A 19,290-nucleotide genomic window follows, 5' to 3' on the forward strand; every position below is an offset into this window, starting at 1 on the left:
AGCCCACAGGACATAGCCATACTTGCCCGGTTTTGGCTAGTTCAACTTAGAATATTACATAGGTCATACTATTCACAGACACTAGTAAACAAGATTGGTAGAGCGCCCACGCCATTGTGCAATAGAGGCTGCACCCAGGAGGGCACATTCTTCCACATCCTCTGGGACTGCCAGATGATACAAGACTACTGGACTAGAGTCACATAGATTATGTCTCGGGTGTTGCTCTTCCTGTTGATCTCCAGTGACACATCTTGGCCCAACTATCAGAAGTTGTGGCTGCAGTTCGAGTCGGGCGAGGCCAAGCACAATATAGTGAGGGCATGGGACAGGAGAACCACCCCCAGCATTACAGAGTGGGAATCAGACTTGGATTGGTGTCAGAGGGCACAGGAAGTGGGTGGGAAAGGTGTGGGGGTCTATGGCGAGAGTATAGGGGTTATGATTGAGGGATGGATCTGGACTAGGAGGTGACAGGCCTGTAATGTTCCTGGGGAATGGAAAATGGTGATTGCTCTATTCACTATACTGGCCGTAAAAGCACCACGTTGACTAGAATGTTGAAACTCTCTGACATTGTACTTTATCATTGCTTTGATTGCAAAATGTGACCATGCAAACTTGTATTATACCTGTTGTACAATGAGTGAAAGTTTAATAAAGAGAGTTCCCAAAAACAAAAACAAAAAGATTTTGAGTTTTGTTGTGTGGAACTCACACTTCTCCGCATTCAAAGTCAGACATGCACCAGCAAGTAATCGATAACCTTGCGGAAGAGCTTTCTCATGTTCTTTTCCTGTGGCTCCAAATACTAATGTCATCACTGTAATTGAAAGCATTTGTGGCAGGCTTTATTATACATCAAATGACATCTTGAAAAAGTTCTGCAGGTGATGACACACCAAAATTCAATCTTTTGTACAAACCAATGCGAATATAAAAGGTAGTAATGACCCTGCAATTTTCTTCAAGTTCTAAACGATGATACCCTTTGTTCGGATCAAGGCGAGAGAAGACTTTTACATCATTTAGCTGTGTAATCATGCAAGCAATGTGTAGACCTGTATGTCGCTCTCTTACAATTGCCCGGTTAGCTTGACGCATATCAACTCAGATGCATACAGGTTCTAACGGTCCTGGGGACCACTACAGGTGAAACCCATGGTGTCGGACCAGTAGCTTGCTCAATAATATCATGCTTTAGTAAGCTATCAAGTTCTTTTTTAACAGCTCCCAGTAAATGATATGCAATTGATGTTGTCTTTGAGCAACACGACAAACATCCTCAATAATATGCAGTTGCACTTTCATTGTTTTAAGCTTTCCTAATCCATTAAACAAAGATGGGGACTGACTCACTATTTCGTCATGAGCATTTATGTTGTAGTTTACAGATATCAGCCCCGTTTCAGCAGCAGTACTGAAACTGAGTAAAAAGGCACTTCTCGCAGTACCCTGTACTTTTATCTTTTTGTGTTTCATGGTTGCAACAAATGAACCTTGACTTTTGGTGTTGATGCAGCCCATGCATACACTTTAGTCTTTGACATGTGAGACAGGGCATTGGAGGCAGCCAGTGGTACTCCTCTTCAGGCATAGTGTTTATTGAGCACCACTGTCTATGACAAAAGGTATGGATCAACCGTTCACCTTTGGTGTAATTTTAGGACAATGTGTAAATGGCTTTTGTGATAGGACTTGTCGACTTTTCTTTGACTTGTCTTCTTATTTTCCTGCGGCCAGTCCAAAATGTGCACATTTCTCTGAGATGAACATCGATATCGTACATCCATCGTCTTCACTGTTGCAGGACAATGACACGGAAGAGAACTTGGACAAAGATTTAGACAACAATCAACTTAGTTTAGCGTCAATTTGCCTCAGCTTATGTTTCTGCTGGTGTTATGGGAGTGAATAAAATGCTACTTCTGGAACGTTTGGGTGCCCATTTTGTTTTATCGGCATGGCACACTTAGTTTTCCATTAGCCTTGCAAACCATTATAAAATGGTTATCTTCCATGCAGTCCTTGCATACTTCTCCAATGGCAGGACAATCACCCTAATGTGGAAACATAAGTCTGCATCTGAAGCACAGTTTCTTTTGCTTTGGAGACATCACTTTGTGTCCTTCAGGATTGTGTTTCTGCTTCCCTTTCACATTCATGACTGATTCACTTTGGGGACCTCTGGCCTCTATGTCAATAGTTTGTCGATCTGCACGTTCCTCAGCTCTGGCAGCTATGAGTACTTGCTCCAGACCAGGTGTCTCCCTCATCATTCATTGTCTGAATGAATCGGACAAACAACTATAACTCTCAGACATATGGCATTTTCATCATTGAATTACTTGAACTGACACTGTTTGATTACCGTTTCAAGTCTTTCAACAAATTTGTAGATCATTTCAGCAGCTCTCTGTCTTTCCTGGTTGAAAATATATCTTTCATAACCAAACTTCAGCACTGGACTGAATTTGATATTTAGCACCTCTTTGCTTTGATGGTATGGGACTTCATCAGCATGTGGTATTTTCTATATTACTTCGTTTACTCATTCACCTGCAAGATTCCCAAGATATGTGATAATCTTTTTATCTGCCTCTTCCAGTGCATCAATGAAATCATCAAACATTTCTATCAAGGGACTCCATCTGGCACCAATATTATGCTTCTTAGAGGTATCTAATGGAAGTTGTGGTTTCAAGAAAGAAACAGCAATATAACCATTATACCCATTTGTGGAACTTACTGACGTTGAAAGTGGGTTTTTCTCCACATGGCAACTTCGGTGGCGTGCCACTAAAAGGATTGACTGCACTGCAAGCACAATCCCAGTGCTTCCACTTGGGTCGCTTTGCCCAATGCTGTGATCTGATGACTCACTTTACTCAGATTTCGGTAAGTACAATGATATATTTTTTATTTGAATATTCTTTCTGTTAGCATTTCTTTGTACTCTGCTATCGCTGCCTCTAGTGCTTCTCTGTAGTCAGCTATCTCTGCCTTGAGCATCTGTACCTGGTTGTCACTGCCTTTAGCGTTATCGTTCTATATATCTTATAGCTCTGTGTTGCACTGTGGCGTAGTACCTCTTTAATAGTCTCTTCAGCAGGTTAATGGCCAATAATACACAAATTTCTCTGTACGTCCTTCATCTTCTTCTAAATCTTGGCACGTGCTGGAGTGAAGCTTTGACCCCACATACGCCAAACGTTGATCTTCACGTCGACTGAATCACATGTGACCCGCACAAGCAGTTTGCTGGACCATGACAAACTTTCTGGGAGAGCACTGTTGTTTTTTTGGGTTACATATCCCCCATATCAATGGCAGCTGTAACATCCTCCCCTCCCTCAGTACATGTAAATGATTATACCACACACGTAGCTTGGTATTACATGTCTTTATTCATTGGCATCTAACTGCTAAATCAACATTCTAAATCATGAATTCTATTAACCACACCTGGACACTTACATCACAGTTCTACGGAACCCGTCAGGAACCACAAAGGTCCTGGCATCTCTAACTCACAAGACACTACAGTGCTCATTGTTCTTTTCTTGTTATAGGCTGGAGGTAATTTTTGGCTGCACTGTTGAAGCTACTTCTGAGCAGCAGGGGCTCTTTTCCCTATTTCTACTGGGACTTATTGCAATTTCTCTATTTTATTAGGTGCAGCGTACATTGGCTGGGGAAGAGTTTAAAATAAACTGTGGTGGAAGTCCAGTTACCCATCCAAAGTAGTTCTGAGAAACAGTCAAAATGTATGAATCATAAATTTAAAGATTTGCTTGAGTTTCTAACGTTCTGGGAAGTCACAAAAACCCTCAGGCATACACTTGAAATCTTTTGATTTCTATGTGTACTCCTCTGCATTTATTCATGAGGACTACCACCAAGGAGTACAACCTTTGGCTTTATGGAAAATCATTTCTACACAGGAGGAGAGTGACTAAGGTTTGCTATAAAAAAGGAAAACAACACATTTGTTGGTAAATCGGAGAGAAAAGAGAGTGCAATATGTGTATGATACAAATAGATTAACACTATGCTGTTTCTGGGCACAGGTTCCAAATTTGCACCCCACAATAAAAAGTGCCAGTCATCGGGGTATGACACATCAGTGAAAATAAGGCTTTCATGCTTGGATATCCCCAAGAGGTGGCGGAATGAACATGCGCTTTGATCAAGAAAATCAATGAGGGTCCTGTAACTAAACTGATGCTCATACACTCTGTTCAAAACCCATAGAGCACCATAAAGTATGATGTACACCAGAGGTTTATGCACAGTACTGAAGCATTCTCTAATTAAATGGGATTAAAAATCAGAGGATCTTTAGTAAGCCATGTTAAAGAAAAGCTCACTCAGCTTAATATTTTGAATAACTGTAGGGCTATCACAAGCTTGATCAAAAATTGATAACAAAATTCAACAACAAAATGAGGTATACAAACCCAAGTTGGAAATAAAGATTGGCTAAAGGAATTAGAACAAATAAATAAACAACTAGAAGAATAAACTTAAGAAACTAAAGAGTGAAAATGTACAAAGTTTCAAAGGGACGCATACGGATACAAAATCACTGGGGTGTACAATTAGGCAGAAGTGTACAAATAATCTTGTAAGAACAATAAAGATGCATAAACACAATCAGGAGAATCTAGAAATTTAGAAACTGAGGCCAGAAACAAAACAAAGAGGAAAGGCTCATCAATACAAAAGAACAGTGGTATGGCACATAGCATTCTACCACTAGATGTTTCTCAAACTGCAGAAAATATGAATGTCACAGAGATATATTGAAACAAAAAAGTGTTTTTAGACATAAATCTTGTAGAAAAAACATTACAAAAATAGGGATTATGAAGAGAATGATGACCCTGGACAATCAACAAACCACAGCATAATTTTACAAATGTTAAGAAAATATTCCTTGAGAAGGAGATGCCATACACACTAACCATTCACCATTTTTAAAAGGGAATCAGTATATTGAAAATGAAATTCAACAAATAAGGCAATGCCTCAGAGTTAAACAACTTTTTAACACTTTAGAAGAGACTAGCAGGAAAGAGGAACATTTGTAGACTGCCAGAAAAGAGAAACCTATGTAAAAGTCATTCAAATTAAAATTAAAATTTTGCTTTTGACGCTTTCAAAAAGTTAGTCCTAAATGAGCTGAAGTCATTGAACTATTGGGGCACATTAAGGCTGAAATAAACACCATAAAGGATGGAACTGTATTAAATAACTTATTGAACAAAGAGAACATCATCATGTCCAGGGCTGACAAAAAAATGGATAGAGACTGTTATATTAAGAAGTTAAACACTTAAACAAGCCAAGAACATGCTTATTATTGGAGAAACATCCCACAAATAAAACACTCATCAGAATAATAGGAAAGGCTTTAGAGCAGGCTTCTTGAACGAGGAGCTTGTGAGCTACCAGTAGCTTTTCACCTACCTATAAGCAGCTCTCCTCCGGGCAGCCCAGCTGCTAATTTAGAAGCTTTTGATTGGCTGAATTAATATATCTATCAACACTGAAAAGTATGTGTTGTGCATAAAGGAAGAGACAGGGACTAGTTGAGATCTCAACTCTAGCAAACCCCTGCTTCAGTACCTTCAGGAACACCTAATCCCTAACAGGTTGTGCTGCCCCACCTGGAGGATGGTTGGGGAACCAGACAGCGGGGGTGTTCCGCAGCCCATGGCCCAAACTACCAGAGTGCCCTCTCTTCCTGTGTGCCAATGTTGGTTTGGACTGTTACTCCTTCCGGCCTGTACCATGCTGATGTTATCTGGGACATAGAGCCTCCCTTTTGAGTACAGCCCGCTGCCTCTCTTGTTACCCCGCCCTCCGCCTCCTCACGTCTTTCCATAACCAATGGGCTGGCAGATGATGATTACTGTGTGGTAGCTGGTACTACAGGGGCTCCAAAAGGCACATTTCATCCCCTCCAGTCCAGGCTTCCTACCGCTGTTGGTCCTGAGACGCTCACACTCTTCAGATTCATTCAATGTTCCCACTCCCTGCTAAGTCCTATGTGGCTGGCTCTCACTCCTTATTTCCCATACGACATTTGCTGACACCTTCTCGGGCCTATAGGGATATAGCCACCAGATGACAAGGGCCCAGCTCAAGAAACTATAGAGGGTTTTCTCTTTTCTCTTTCCCAGTCCATCATCCCCCTTCTCTTCTTCCCCTTCTGAATTTTGCCACCTGCTGCCCCCACGTCCCTGACGTCTGCTGGATAACCTTGACCACCAGTCAGCCACTGTCGAGGGGGACTGTCCAGATTTCACCCCTTTCTCTGCTACCCTTGCTCTCCTGTAGCGTTTGTTCGAAGATGCATTCACACTGGTCAATAGGCACATTGAATGTCAATGGCATGACCAACTATATTAAGCATAAAATGATACTGCATTATCTCCTGACACAAAAGGTTGATGTTGCACTTATTCGAAACACAAACCTGTCCCCTGAAGAATCCTTGAAACTTAAACGGGATAGGGTGGGCACGGTATTTAGCAGTAGCTGTCAACTGGGATCTGCTAATACACCCTCATCCACCCGCAGCTGCTCCAAGAAGTGTGGATTAGTCATTCTGCTCCGTCAGAACTTCTCTTGCAAAGTCCTTAAAACATGGAAAGACAAAGACGGCCACTGGGTCTTCCCCGAAATCAGCTTCCCAGACAAAATGCTGGTACTTGGCTCTATCTATGCCACCAACACTCAGAAGGCCAGCTTTTCTGTGATGCACTTCTGGATGCTCTCGACTTTTGGTCACACCCCAACCTTTCTAGGAGGAGACTGGAATTTAGTAGGGGACCAGATTCTGGATAGGACTGGTAGGTCTGACCCCCAACAACATGGAGACAGAGCAGCTCTTGGTGATCTCATATTTGACTATGGTCTGGCTCATCCCCAGGACACAGTGAAGCGGTTTGCAAAGTTTTGCTTCTTGCTCTACATCTTGGACCTCGTCACCATGTGGCTGAAATAGATGATTTCCTTGCACCACTTTATCTACCCTCTCTCACAGCCAATGGATGGGTGTATCTGGAGGTTGATATTACTGAGGAGGAGGTGGTAGAGGCGGTATATTTCCTATCTACCTGCAAATCTCTAGGCGAGGATGGCTTTCCCAAAGAATTTTACAAGACGGGTAAGGTAGCACCGTCCCCGCATTGACACAAGTATTTAAGGAGGCCATAGACAATGGTGTGTTGGGACTGATCTCCAACAACCTCCATCGTCGGCACCCCCCATGGAGAGTAAAGACCCCCTGGACTGTACCAGCTACTGTACAATCTTGCTGATTAACGTAGACCTTAGACCTTACATTTCTGTAGAAATCCGGGCAGCTAGGACGGGGAAGGTCATCCCCCAATAAATCCACAACTCAGAGGGCAGTTTAGTACTGAGCCGTACCTCCCGGGACCATCTGCAGACCCACCTCTTGTGGCATATATCCGAGATGATGAGGAAAATAAATTAGCGATATAACTTGATGCCGAGATTGCCTTTGATAGGGTGAAGTGGACTTACCTCTTCCAGGTGATATCTAAGATGGGGCTAGGAGAAGGTTTCATATGAAAGGTCCGGCTCCAGTATGATTCCCCCACGGTTGAGGTCTACTGCAGAGGCTTTCTGTCTGAGACATTCCAGACACACAGGAGCACCCGCTAGGGCTGTCCGCTCTCCCCTCTACTGTTCCTGACAGCCTTCAAACCCTTCTCTGCAGCCATATGTCTCTCACAGGAGGTATACAGTATAACCATTGGTGCCACAGAGGTAAAGGTGCTCCTTTATGCTTAGGATATTCTCCTCTCCTGGCTAGTCTCTCCGATGGCAGTAGTATCCACTAGAGACTAATTTTGTAGCCCAAGAGGCATGAGAAACAAAGGGTCCATGAGTTAAGCCCTCCCACTGACGAGGGGGACCAATGGAGCATGTCTGCCATCTTGGGACATGGTGGGTCTCAAAGGGACTCCAATATATTGGTATATGGGTGAATAGAGGCTTTGAGAAGATGATAGAGGACAGCTTCCTCCCCCTACGTGAGCGATCACGGCAGGACTTTCTTAAATGGCAGCAACTGAACTTATCCATGTGGGGCAGTGTGCAAACTGCAAAAATGACAGTAGCCCTGCAATATAAATATGTCCTCCATATGCTACCCCTGAGAGTTACTCAGGCACTCCTATTGGGGACTGAAGCTGACCTGGGGTCTTACATCTGCAGTGGTCTCCGCCCCTGGTTTAAATCTTCCAAACTGTGGGCAAAAACCAGGGCAGGCACATCCCACACCTGTCCCTTTACAACCTGGCCTTCCACCTCTCAGATGGCTGCTTACTGGCACGCCTCAGTGGAGACCACAACATGGGCACGGATTGAGCAACACCTCAAAGGAAACCACCTATCTCTCACTACCATGCTACCTGCAACGCTCACACCCTTCCTGGCAGGTCAAAACCGTTCTCGCAGCCAAGTTGTGGGTGCAGGAGGAAGCCCAGAGACTCACTTGTAGCCACCCACATTTTAAAAGTCAAGCACTGGTGTGCCACAACACTGCCTTTTGTATCGTAGGTGTCCCAATTTGTTGGATTTCATGGTTCGGCAAGGGGCTGAATCACATTGACCACTTCATCAGGTGCGCACTAAATGGCAGATGATCCTAGGTAGAGACTACACGCCGGAGGACTGAACGGACATGGTTCAGATCCATGATAGGATCCTTCGAGAGTCCTGCCTCACATTCCTATATATCAAGATTTTTCATGAGTGGTATTGGACTCCGAGGAAAAACTGTCAGGTGAAGATTCTACACCATAGTCACTGTGGAATTACTTGGAAGAAAATTGCCAATATATACCATATACTCTGGAGTTGCTAATCTATCCAATCCTACTGGACAGACGAGTGGGCACAACTATGAAGGTTGCACCCTCATGTTGTATGCCCCTCTGCCCACCTGGCACTTCTTCCTGACATTTCAGTTGCCCATGACATGGATATTCATATACCACCAGTGGCTAACCACTGCACTGGCAGTGGCCAAACTCTGTATCCTGCATCATTGGCAAAAGCCCTCATGCCCTACCCAGGCGGAACGACTCATAGAACTTCACAAAGTGGCTATCCATGAACGGTTCACATATAAACTTAACAACACGTTGGAGGCATATTAGAGGGTGTGGGAGAGTTCCTGGCAGATGTCTCAGTGGAAGTGATGGTACAGCACCCCACCCGCTGGTGATCAGGGTTCTGCCTCTGACGTCCTCATCCCAATAACACTCCTTGACCCCTTTCGTCACCAGCCCTTCTTACTGCTGGGTTATTGACACTCTTATAGTATGTGATTCCTCCTCATATCCTCCTCTACTTCTCAACTGTCAACGACTGTTGTTCCTCTCTCCACTGTAAGCAGAGAGCCCTCCATGATAACTCAGCTTCTCTACCAAAACACCCACGGTGCTTGGGGTGATGGAGAGGACTGCGCTGGGCCTCGTTCCCCGGAATGGGAGCAGCCTCAGGATAGGGTGCTGTGCATTTGGGCTTATCCGAGACAAACAACTGTGCACTGGATTCTCTGGTGCCTAGGGAAAAGCCCCTCCTTTTCTGGTATAGTGATGTTTTTTATTTTCTCCATTGTTATCGTTTCTGTTAGTAACAATTGTAGAAGCTGTAGACTGCAATCTATGGTGTATAGGTTACCACCCACTGCAGTTTAGAATGATGAGTTTGCCCCTGAACTGGGTCCCTATACCTGTCTCTTTCCACACTCACGGTGGGCTTCATTTGTGTTCCAGCTACTCAAGTTTCCTCGTATCTAACACTCCTCCACTCCGGCCACTCCTTACCCACTCATAATTCCCCCCTTGTTTTTCCTCTCTTTTGTCCCCCTACTTGCCTGGAATTGACATCCAGAACAATGAATCTGCTGTACCAACCAGAAGGAGACCCAGTGGGACCTGAATGTGTAGACGGGGCTGCCTTCATTACGATCCAGATGTGTGCACATTCAGTGTCCACCATCACCTGGGCCCTCATTTACTTCCCTGTGTTCTGTTTACTTGGCATGACAGCTATGAGAGAATGTTAGAGCTCTGGAGTGCAATGACTTCTGGCCTGGAACATAATGAGATAAGCTCAGAATGAGCAGTCCTCGAGGAACCTCGGCGCAGGTGGTTGGAGGTGAAGGAGGAGCTGAAGCAAGGGGTTGAGTTTCCAAATTAAATCCTCAAAAGCTCATTGATGTAGTGTATTAATTGGACATAACAGACTGGTGACGAGGACGGGACCGGAACCCACGCCTGCAAAGCACAACAGATTATAAAATGCATAAACTCAGATAAGGCAATGGTTACATTCAAACCACCTCTACATCCCACAGAAGTTCCGCAAATGCCTTGGGAGAGGATAGGAGCGGACATCTTCAGTCCTGAACAGGATGTGTATGGGGTATCCAGATTTCATCCTGGTGGCCATAAATCATTTCTCAAAATGGCCAGAGATCAAAGTTGTGCAAAAGGCAGATACCTGAGCAGTAGTGAAATTTTGGATGAGATATTCTGCACAGAAGGTCTGCCCAAAGTGGTGGTGGTCAGTGACAATGGGGGACAGTTTATCTGAGACATTGTCAGACAATTCATGGAAAAAAGGCTGCAGTAGTACACAAAACTACGGCTCTTTACCATCCCAAAGGGAACGAAAATGTTGAATGCTGTAATAGAGTTAAAAAAGGGTGGGGACTGTAGAGGTGAAGAATGGAAGACTATTTGGCATGCAAAAAGATTGTTATTCTTTAAAGGTGATAAATTTCATGCTGAACCTAGAGTAAGGAAGTAGGATTGGGTAGGTGGTACATCTCCCAACAAGAGAATTCCTTGGCAATTGTACACTGTTTCACAAGGGAAACGGATGATGGAGAGTGTGGGGAAGAACAGAATTATTACCATGGTAGAAGAGAGTGTGGAAACAGAACACAATGTTACCAGGTCAGGTAGAATGATTGTGAAACCTAGGCACTGCAATGATTATGCAGCAGGTAACACCAGCATGTAGTGTACATTGATGCTATCAGCATATAGATGGTTATCTACCTGTATATGAATTATATCTTTTCATTACAATGTTAATTCTCAAATTAAATAATCTTTGTATGATACTATTTTCTTTGCAAGTAGTATTTATACTTCACCTTGTTATGTGGTATAATTGTTCACATATGCATAGTTATCATTAGTATTTGGTATGGTTACCTGAATTTAAATTTTAAGGGGAGGAGTGTTGTGTTTACTTGGCAAGGCAGCTAAGGGCATGACAGCTATGAGAGAACGTGAGTGTTAGTGTTCTGGAATGCAATGAGTTCAGGTCTGGAATGTAATAAGAATGTAATCAGCTCAGAGTGAGCAGTGCTTGAGGAACCTCTGCAGAGGTGGTTGGAGATGCAGGAGGAGTAGATGCCAGAGGTTTGAGTTTCAAGAATAAATCCTCAAAAGCTCATTGGTGTGGTGTATTCATTGGATATAACATCCCGCACCCCTGGGTTGATGCTGTCCCCTACCTGTTTTACTGGAAAGTCCTACACTAGTGTTTGTGTTGTTCTGTTTCTGATGATCAAAATCACAAATTAGTAAATAAAGGTTGCCAAAAAAGGGTGCATTGAAGGTGAAAATTTATGAATTTTCAGAAATCATAAGGTAATTTTTGAAGAAAAATTAGAGAATTTTCAAAATATGTTTGAAGCTGATATTTGAGTGATAAACTATGCAGCTTTGGAGAGACACTGCTAATATAATTACTTTTTCACTTTACAGTGCCTGATTCACTAAGGTGATTACTGCCGGTAATCTTGCATATGGTAGCCACTAATGTAATACTGTCTGATGGTGTCACTAATACAACACTTATTAGTAGTTCAGGATGATTTTCATTCAACATAAGTAACTCTTATTACAGAAAAGGTTGGAGACACCCTACTTTAGAGAAACAGTGGAGCAACCAAAGCACAAAGAGAAATCAAAAGCTAGTATTTTCAAACATGTTACACACTTAGTAGGGTACATAATAATCTAGTAAATGAGGGTGTGGCCGTGGAGGCCAATATGGCAGTCAAACTCTAGCAGAGCTCTGATGGCCCTGCTGTAAATAATTTCCATCCTGCCTGACAGCACTATGGTGGACCCCAATTGCCAGCCCCCCCCCTTCATGCTGTGCCTTGGTGGAGCCCATCTGGGGGACTTCGGTTGGCAGTGAAGCAGAGGAGACGCATAACGGCCTGCTCCGATCGGGAGCTGCGGCCTTGAAGCCGGGAGGTGGCATCAGAGCCTTAGTTTGGTGGTCCCTGCCGTTGTCCCCGAGTGGCTAGCGGGGCTTCCCTGGCCCATCTGGTTGCTCCTTTCTGCTGCTGGGAGGGGGTGGGGGAGAGGGAAAGGAGAGGCATCATGAGCACACCCTGTGTGGCCAGTGGGCATCGCAGGAGAAGTGAGTTGGATCGTGAGCGCCTCAGGACTTTCTACCTTTCTGCTCTTGGGACCGTGTGGTGGAACCTGCCTCCTCGGGTTGTTGTGCCCTATGTGCTGCACCACCTGCCCACGCCATTAACTTTTCAGATCCAGGGCCTTCCCACCCATTGAGACTGTGTGTACTGAAGAGGGGCCTCTCCCCTACTGGATCAGATGGGGAGACGGTGGTGAGCATGCGGCTTAGTGCCCACCAGCGCTTAGGCCTGAAGAATACAGACACATGGAGGCCTGCTAACTCTAGGTGGGCCCGCTCTCTATGCAGCACTGTGGTATATTACTCTATTTGGGTACTGGGACGTCAGACCAGGGGAAACGTTGTGAGCATCACTGTCATCCTTGCTCCACCCCCAACAGACCTTTCCCCATGCCCCCGCTCCTGCTTCACACTGGCCTGGTCGGCCGCCTGGGGAGTACCTATTCTACAACTAAGGGGGCATTAGGCGTCACCTGCAGGATTGTTGCTCCTATCTGTAGAGTGGAAGACTCCCTTGCCTGCATCTTCCGTCTGACGTCTGGGTATGCCTTGTGGGGGTACTGACGCCCAGAGTTGTGTTGTAACTACATCCCGGATTTGGAGGATTGTGGTGTTCTGGCTGACGCTGGCGAGGGGGGTCCTGTGCTTTTATCATCCTGTGGGCACGAGGGCACTCTGCCACCAACTGCTCGTTCTGCCTTCAGGTAAGCGGGTCAGCAACATAACCTCCAACCAGACTACTTTGAGTGGCCTCCATCGTGACAACCCATGCACTGAGGCTGGGAGCACCAGACAGGCATGCTGTCGAAGTACTATAGCGGTCAAGGTCCGCCTGTAATTGATAGTGCATGCCCTCTGCTAGGTGCCTGAGAGGTTAGGCAGTCACCTGTATGTCCTCTATGTGCTGACTCTTTACTGACCCTAGGTGCGAGGGGGTGGCAGGACTCATTTCGTAACATTTGCTAATGCTGTCAGGCATAATACCTGTGGCAGGGCTTGTTGACCTCCTGACCGTAAAGGGATCGATTTCTTTTTGGGTTTTCTCCCCACTTTGTTTCTAAATGTTTTATCTAAGGGTGACAGATGGTTCGAGGGTAGAAGTATGGGGAGAGGGGAGCTGGGGGGGTAAGTTGTTTTCACCAATTTTGCTGTTTTTCTAGTTTTTTCTGCAGGCAATCACTACATTTTCTTTATTTGGTAGGAGCTCTGAGCACATATGGTTAGAGTCTTATCTTGGAATGTAAATGGCCTTCTGGACTGCATTAAGGTATCTGCAGTGCTTAGAACCGTTAAGCATTTTAAGCCGTCTGTAGTCTTGCTCCAGGAGACACATCTCCTAGGTACTCACTGTCCCCTGCTGACTTGTTTACCATGCCGGCCAGACTCGCCATTCTAGAAGGGGTGCCATTGTTCCTCACAAAGCCTTTCAGTTGATGTTGACAGCTGTGCACATTGGCCCTCATGGACAATATGTTGGTGTAGAGGGCTGCTTGGAAGCTACATCATTTAATTTTATCTCAGGGGTGTGGAATTTATTAAAATATCTACTTGTCCAGGGGACAGGTTGGTTCTCAAATCTACTTGTCCTGTAAAAAGATCTACTTGTCCCTTTGGTGCCATGTAGTGTGCGATCAATTTATGGCAGCAATTAATAGCCTCTCTGATTATGCCAGGGCTACTACCATAGTATGGCTTGAATACTTGGAGTTTCAATCCCTACTGTAGCAATTTCCTTATTTTGCCACCTTTCTGCAGATCTGCATACTGGGGCTGGAGGAAGCAGTAAGCAATAGTTCCAGGGCTGGAATGCCTTTGAGTCTGCAAACCTACTAACCTGCATGTTTTAAAGATTTTTACCAGCTTCTCTCTAATATTTTCCCATAATAAGAAAGGTTGGACATTTACTCCTGACAATGGCAGAATTAGAACTTCTTCCAGGGTTGGGAAGAAAGTGCTGGAGGGAAAATGAACTTGCAAATGCTCAATAGATTTTCACATGAGCAAATCTACACATCGTATTTACCCATGCTAAAATACAGTTCACAAATATTTTATAGGGGTACGACATATACCATGGGTGCACTTTTGTGACTTTCTTTAAGAATTTGGGGCCACAAGTAGGTAGGTTCAGATTTGTGACCTGCAAATTGCGAGTCGCAAATCCGAATGTAGGATGGTGTCCTTGACACCATCTGTGATTCGCAAGGGCTTCGCAAATGCCCACATCATGAATAATCATGAGGTGGGTCGCAATTTACGACCCCCTCACAAATGGTGGCCTGCTGGAGACAGCAGACCACTATGTCTGTGACTGCTTTTCAATAAAGCATTTTTTTTTGTAATGCAGCCCGTTTTCCTTAAAGGAAAACGAGATGCATAACAAAAACGAAAAATGAAACGTTTTCGTTTCATTTTTTCAGAGCAGGCAGTGGTCCGCAGGACCACTGCTTGCTCTGAAAAAATGCTTACAGTGACATTCACAATAGGAAAGGGGTCCCATGGGGATCCCTTCCCTTTTGCGAAAGTGTTAGCACCCATTTGAAATGGGTGCAAACTGCGATTGGTGTGCGCCCGCGTTCGCGGTCACAAAACAATCCTACATTGCACTGCGAGTTGCAATTAGGAAGGGAACACCCCTTACTAATTGCGAGTCCCAAACCCGTTTTGTGATTCGGTAACCAGGTTACTGAATCGCAAAACTTGTTTTGTGCATCGCAATGTGCTTTTTGCACGTCGCAAACAGCGAAAGTCGCCGTTTGCGACATGCAAAAAGCTACCTACATGTGGGTCTTGGTCCCTAATTAGGTCTGGTGTTAACAAAGACATTTTGTTTTTATTAAACTTCTATTTCTCTCTCTTTCGGCTGGCTTTACTGTGAGTGATCGCATTCTGCTCTTCCACAAGGAGCATATTGCCACACAAAGTAGTTTTGTTCAGTGTCAGGAACTACAGTGGCAATCAGTGACGTAACGAAACTGGAGGGTGCCCCTTTGCAAAGAAAATGGAGGAGCCCCCTCTCCAGACTCACTCAGGGCAGGTGCTGTGCTGACGGGGCCCCCTGGAGGGCAGCTGCGGGGCCTTTGGTATGCCGCTGGTGGCAACGTGTGCTTTAAGAGTTCAGAAACTTTTTTGGGGGGGTTTTGCCAATGTTTGTTAAAATGTTGAGGGCCTGGTAGCTCCCACAACAATAAAGTGTTACAAAAGCCATGTCAAAACAAGACACGCATTGATGAAACTAAAAGACTTATAAAAATATGTCAGATCAGTTGGCTTTGTCAGTGTTTGTTTATTTTCATGCTTCCCATAATCGTGTTGAAAATGGTTACACTGATTTTCCATTAGAAATATTTTTGGGAAATACTAGCATGCATCAACACATTTTACTAAATGACACTTCATTTGCATATAATCAGAGAGCATTCTGGGAGCATTATACTTAGCCTAAACTTTTCAAACATGTGTGTACACGTTTTTGTTTTTTTGTACTGGAACCAACGTCAGTAGTGAAGTGTGACCTTAAAACATTTATTTACAGCACGCACCCTAATAATGTAGGCTTTCAAATAATGAACCATAAATACAAGTTTGAACAGCATTATCTTTTGGAAACACATTACCTCAACTGCAGAGAGTTCAACTCTCTGTAAACAGGCAGCCAAAGGGTTTGTGCTGCAGGGGGTTGGGCCTACTTGTCCCAAGGACAAAGTAAACATAAAAACTTGTTGCCCTTGACCCCAAACAAGATGTCCCGGGCGTCGGGCGATAGGAATTCCACATCCCTGTATCTCTTGCTGTGTTCCTCCTTACCTTTTGCAAACGACCTTGCATGCAATTCATTCACTGGTAGCAGACCTACTGCCAGGGATTTCAACACGGTGCCCGACCCAGTCGGGTACACATCAACTACACCACAGCCTGGAAGGTTTGCGCGTTCTGAGGCTCTTAACGCTTGGGCAGATTCCCTGGGTCTTTGTGATGCTTGGCACACTAGGAACCCTACACAAGTGATTTATGCTCACAATTCCACCGCCTATAAGGTCGAATCTAGAATTGATCTTATTTGTTTGCCGGCATGCAACCTTCTGCGGCTATGCTCAGTCTGTGTTCTGCCGAGAGGTATCTCGGATCACGCTCCTCTCATTTGTTTTTTGAGTGGGGTGCCTTGGAAGACATCCTCCGCCCCATGTGGAGATTCAATACGTGGTATCTCACCAACCAGGACTGTGTACTGTTTATGGAGGGGGAGCTCCATGCCTTTTTCCAAACCAATGAGGGCTCAGTGCTTTCCGCAGGGACCCAGGAACTGTAGGGCCAGTATGGGTTATCACACACTCAGTTTTTTCGTTATCTTCAACTGTGTCACGCACTCCCTGCTCACCTCCAGGTAGTTGAGCAACTTCCTGAATACAGCCTTTTGGACGCTAAACTTCTTACGGGACGCACAGGCGAAGGTGCAATCTCTTGGATCTATTGTTCAGTGAGGATTATATGCACTTTAGATGTAAATGCACTCCTGACATCCATTCTTGACTGGAGACTGTGGAACAGGCAGTACTTATGAAATGAATGGCCTGTTACACATCAATTTTTCCAGGAGCGGAGACCCATATTTCCTATATTTAACTGGAATATGGCCATGTAGAATAGTCTATATTGGGAAAATGGAGAAGAAAATAAATCTAGTTTGAAGGAAAATAAAAGCAACACCATGCTACACAACACAAGATCAGCAACAGCATCACAAATCACATTAAAAACAAGCAATGGCAATGCCAATAGGCCTGGTTTTAAAGAAATGTTGTTTGGTAATGTGAAGCATTACTACTAAAAAGTATAGACATGTGTTGAAGCAAAGAACTATAGAATAATAATGGTGAAGGTTAAAAGGTCAAGCAACCGTTGCTCTGTCAAGCCAGACCTAAAAATCCATGAAGGTTAATGACTGTCTTCCTCCTGTCTGAGCGGCTGCCAAACAAGAATACCAAAAATGATCTACATATCTAAGATGCTTTAAAAGTATTTCAGTAATATAAGTGTGTCCTTGAAAGTTCATGCTCAGCCAGCTAGGTAAATAAACAAAATGAGCACAGCTACAAGGAGGGCAAGCACTTTTTTGGAAAAGCCCACAATTTCTGCTCAATCAAACACATGGTCCTGGTTCCCAACATGTGGGTGGAGCCAAAACACCTCTCCTGGTGATTTTCACATAATTGTCTGGCAACAGCTGCGCTGTCCAGGCAGACCATAAAAAGGTGGCACAGAGGCTAGTCCAAGTAAAGTGTTTTGAATCGGGCAATTAGAAACACAATAACCAATTGGACTTAACAACAAACACTAACTTATCTTTAAGAAAACTGTACAGGACTTAAAAGAAAGACTACACTGTTATGATGGGTAGTTTTTTAACCATACTGGGATTAATAACTGGTTAGTGAGAAGGAGAAAAGGGTAAAATTGAACGGTTGGGAAGATGCTGTTTGCTCAATGCAGGAACACTTGTGGCAGTATACAGGTAAAGCACCAGTGTCTTCTTAATGAAATCTGGCACAGAATAGTGGTTAGTAAATGGCATATTTTTTATGTTTTATGGTGTAATAAGCTAATTAATTCTCTATTTCTTTGTTTTTACCTAAGAAAACATTCATGTACCCTCTGATGAAGAACGTATTTGGGAATTCTAAGTAATACATAGATCTGAAGTGAAATGCCATATTTAGATTAAAAAATTATACTAAGTACAAACTAAGGAAGAATACATGCGTGGATTTAGTCTAACAGCTGGAATACACTTGTTACTGAGAAAAAACACAAGTATTGAATGGAACATAAATTCACCCTACTGTGTAAAACAAGATAGAGACCAGGCAAGAAGGCTGCATATAGCGCCTGATGCCACATCTCCACGCCCCCAAACTACGTGAAAAAGGTGCACCCTTTACTTGTTCATTCTTAAACGTTCATGCTAAGTGTCCGCAGACAGATCCCCCCCAAAACCCCCAAGCTCAGCACCCCCCCTTGTTTTATCCCAACAATAACGGTCCTCAGTCCCTGCCACGAAATGCTATCTCTTGGAGCCCCTAATTCCCTCCCCAAACCTCAAGTAATGGTCCCCAGTTACCTTGTTTCTCTTTGCCACGTATACAAACTATCCATACACTACATGACCGAGTAGCCAAAAAGCATACCATCACTCTGTATCGCAGATGTTGGCTTTACCTGCCTTGCAATCTCTACATTGAACTACCATCAGTAGCCCACGGTCTTTGTGCCCCAGAAGCCCCCCCGCTTCCCCCCCCGACATCTGCACAGTATAAGTACCAGTGGCAACCCCTCGTACTGTCCCTCTTCTAAAATGTCTGCTCGGTCTATGTCCCAGCTGCTCCATCTCTGTGCTCATTCCTCTGTTGCATCTCGTCCGCACTCAGACACTCCATCTCTGGCCGATGCCCTCTGTTCATGTTCCCATGGTATTTACCCCATAATACTGTTACAATGGCACTGCACTGTGTTCTATCAATTGCCTTACGAATCTACGAATCTTTCTCCTCCTCGTATCGCCCAGCTGCCATTTGTCTCTCCACACTCTGACTTCGCTGGTTTTGTGCTACCGTATTCACTCTTCTGATGAGCACTCTAGGGATGCTTCTATCTGTACTGATCACATAAACAACACGGGCCACAGTCTTTGCTAAGAGCGGGTTCTCTCGTGGGAACACGTCGCTACCGTAACAAGAGGCTCTTTTCCTCTGCTAGTCTAAGCGGGATAAGTAATGT

The 19,290-nt window shown here is 44.3% G+C and overlaps 1 protein-coding gene across 3 annotated transcripts in view; it reads right to left on the bottom strand.

The window, feature by feature from the left end:
* Positions 1-19,290, bottom strand: part of RMDN2 (regulator of microtubule dynamics 2) — a 516,997-nt gene that overhangs the window by 481,430 nt on the left and 16,277 nt on the right. Inside the window, exon 2 of one of the 3 annotated variants that reach the window (XM_069234475.1) lies at positions 16,324-17,164. The exons of the other annotated variants lie outside the window; for them this stretch is intronic. The gene's annotated coding sequence lies outside the window, so the exon portion shown is untranslated. The remainder of the gene's footprint in view (positions 1-16,323; positions 17,165-19,290) is intronic. 3 annotated transcript variants of the gene reach the window in all.

The sequence above is a fragment of the Pleurodeles waltl genome, chromosome 5 (assembly GCF_031143425.1).
Source record: "Pleurodeles waltl isolate 20211129_DDA chromosome 5, aPleWal1.hap1.20221129, whole genome shotgun sequence".
In the NCBI taxonomy this organism is placed as follows: domain Eukaryota; kingdom Metazoa; phylum Chordata; class Amphibia; order Caudata; family Salamandridae; genus Pleurodeles; species Pleurodeles waltl.